The sequence below is a fragment of the Myotis davidii genome, unplaced genomic scaffold (assembly GCF_000327345.1).
Source record: "Myotis davidii unplaced genomic scaffold, ASM32734v1 scaffold826, whole genome shotgun sequence".
Lineage (NCBI taxonomy): Eukaryota > Metazoa > Chordata > Mammalia > Chiroptera > Vespertilionidae > Myotis > Myotis davidii.
The window spans coordinates 264,840-268,265 of record NW_006297142.1 but is presented as its reverse complement, the minus strand read 5'-3'; positions in this window follow the sequence as shown (position 1 = coordinate 268,265).

Here is a 3,426-nt window from a genome sequence, read left to right as displayed (position 1 = left end):
GGGTGAGGGACTGCGGGAGAGGGGCTACGCCCCCCAGAAGCCTGCTGAGCGCCTGGCCCGGCAAGGTGTGCCGCGTGAGGGAGCGACGCAGGCTGGAAACGAGATTTCGCCTCCCCCGTGTCAATTCCCGGCTCCATTTCCACCCCCGGCCTATTTTTACCCCTTGCCCCTCAGGTCTCACTCCATCTCTTCACACCCTGTCCCTTCTGATCATGACATCAGCCCTCCCCTGCCTTCCTGGGAAAGGTGGGGGTGGAGGTGGGGGCCAGGCCCTCGCTGAGACCCCGCCTGACTTTCCCGGTGGACCCATGCCAGTCCCGCCCGGCCACCCCACCCACCCCATCCGGGACACTCATTGCTCATGGCTTCGGGGGGCAGGGGCTGGCAGGGCGTCCCGAATCCAGCACTTCCTTCCCAGCACTCCCCACCCAGCTTGGCATTGCTTCACCGGCGGGCACCAGGCCCCTTAGGGCTCCACCCTCTGGCCCCTGCTCCTTGGGCCTCCCAAGGAAGGCTTCGGTCAACTGTCCCTTCCTCTTCAGCTCCTGCCTCCAGGCCCAGCCCCCACTTTCCCACCCAGTCTCGGGGTGAGGGGTGGCCTTGGCTGCTGTTGGGGAGGATGTTCAGCCCAGGGTCTGTGAGCACCAGTTCTGGGCAGAAAGGGGGAACAGCAAGAGAGATGGGGGTGTACCTAGCAAAGAACTCGAAAACGGGAGGGTTGGTCCCCGCCCCTGCTTCCAGGATTCTTGGGGCCTAGGAAGCCCCCATCCAGGCTCTCCCGGCCCCTGGGCCTCCAGGCCAGGGCCCCCAAGAACCTCCGAACGCTCTTGGGCCCGGGAGGGAGGGGGGAGGCCCGGGCTCCCATGCCCTGCATTCCGCCTTCACCCATCGGCCCTGCACCCACCCCACCTCATCCGCTCGGCCATCCCTTCACCACCGCTTCTCGGGATCCAGATGGTTTCCACCATGGCCCCACCCCCGCCCGCGTGGGGCCGGGCCCGGGCCTGACCACCCCATCGCTGTCCTTGCCCAAAGCCACCATGTCTCTCCCGTCACGGTGCGTCCCCCCGCCTCCTCTCTGCCTCTCCTCTTGGCCGCCTCGCTCCTCCTCGTCCCCCGTGCACCCTGCAGCCTTCACGCGTCTCCAACTAACCTTTCTTGGCCTCTCTCTCCTGCCTCCTTCCTCCCATCTGCTCCTCACAGGGATGCCCCGGGGCCGCGAGGGGCCCCTCCGCCTCCCCCGCCTCTCTGCGCACTTTCTCTGTCCCGTCACCTCCGACAGCTTCAGTGGCGCTGACCATCTCTTCCCAGGCGGCCCCAGTAACCGACTCTCATACCTCCAGCGTCAGCCTCCGCGCTCCTCCTCTCCTATTTCTAACCTGACTTTACCTCTCCAGCTGTTTCAGCTTCCTCTTCCTCCCGTGCCTACCTGCGTGAGCACGTGTCCACCCGTGTGTCCATGTGTGCATCCACGCATGTGTGTGTGAGTGCTGCTGTGGCCGCGCCTCTGGGAGGGGCGCCCTCGTGTCCCCGGGTTGGGTGGGGTGTTGGGCGTGGTCCAGGCAAGGACCACGGAGTGTATCCGACTCCTCCCTGCCTCCTCGGCTGCAGTGCGTCCCAGCTCCCCAGCACACCTCGGCATGCTGGGTCTCCCCACATGTGTTCCCTCTCGGGGTCACAGTGTGCGCCTCCCTGTGTGTGTGTCATCGCGCTGCTCTGGTCGGCCTGCCTGTCGCCTGTGCCATTCCCTCCCTGGTCCCCTGGGTGTCTTTGATTCATAGATAGACGCTCAACCACTGAGCCACCCCGGCCGGGCTTGATCACATTTTTAAATGTACAAACTGTTCGTGGCTTGTGGGCTCTAAAAACATAGGGCACCATTGTAGTTTCTCGACCCCTGACCCCTGCCGGATGGTTCAGTTTCAGAGGCCTCTCATTCACCCAAACGCTGGTGGCCGGGGTAGAGGGTCAGGGTGAGGGCTAGCCAGAGCCACCCCCAAGACCCACCCCTTTCTTGGGGAGGGAGGCATCCCTCCTGCTCCATGGATGTGGCCGCCCACCACCACCAGCTCCCCCCCAACCTCGCCCTCCTGGCCCCCATGCTCGCCCTGGCAGCCTGGCCTGCAACCTGGAGAGAATGACAAATTGGGAATCTGTGCAGAGAAGCCGTTTGGTGTTCAAGAGGAGCCGAAGGAGTATCTGACAAATGCATTAACCAGGGAACAACGTGTTGTTTTCGCTGGTTCGCCTTCCCCCCCAGCTCAGCTGGCTCTCCAACAGCCAAATGGAATTTTACCAACTCCGAGACAGTGCCGGTGGGCAGGGGCCGGAGGGAGCGAGGACTCGTCTTGCCCCCAAAGGCAGAGGCCAGCATGAGTGTCAGCCGGAGTGACCGTACGCGGGACAGAGAAGGCCGTGGGACCACCTACCTCCCTGCCCGCCCCAGGCTTCCACATCCGAGACCTCTGCCCCCGCCCGCCCTCGGAGGCCTAGCGCACCCGCCACAGTTCCCTTGTTGGCAGGCTCGCCCTGACGGAGCCATAGCCAAGCTACCTGTCACCCCCCTGCCCTCCTGGGCCCGGCATTGGCCTCCGGAACACGGAACACACCGCCAGCTTACCATCTTCCCCTGGACCTCCTGGAGATGTTTCTGTGCCCACCCCATCTGTGCACCCCTCTCCCTCTGCCGGAGGGGAGACCCGACGCTGGAGGAACTCCACGCGGCACCCAGGAAGCGCTGCTGAGGCCCCTGAGAAATGCGGGCGGCCCTGCGGGTGCCAGTGGTGCTCTGGGAATGCTCCCCACTCGCCATGGACCCCACGCGGCCGCCCACGGCCACCCCAGGAGGTTCTCGCGTCTCTGCCTGGACCGCGCGGCCTCCACACCATCGTCTCCCCGCTGCTCGCACAGGCTCCCTGCCTGGACTCCTCCCGACTTGCCAGCTTCCTGCGCTGCCCAGACTCCGGCGTTGCTTTGTGGCGCCTTCTGGACCGCTTCTCCGCGGAACGGCGGGGCAGTCACCCCGGGGACACAGAGGGCCCGCGTGGCACATACACCGTTCGCCGGAGGGACTTCCGTTTCCCTCTGATGGGCGTTTCCCTCTGAGGGGCTGCGTGTCCAGGCCCCCGGGCAGGACACCTCCAGGCATCACGCACGCCTGGCCGGCCAGGATCGGGAGATGTCTTCGTGCGGGGCTTCCATCGGCTCAGGCCATGCACTGTGGCTTGCACACTTTCTAAGAACCTGCCCGCTGGGAGCCACGGCTGCCTGCACAGCCCGGAGCAGGTGGCCGCAGAGCCCCTCCTCTCCTCCCAGGGCCTCGGTTCAGCGGGCGGTGAACTAGCCTTGGACGTGCTCCGCTCCCCTCAGCCTCCCCCAGGGTCCCCTCAGGAAGCCCCAGGCACACGCCCTTCCCCGTTCTCCTCC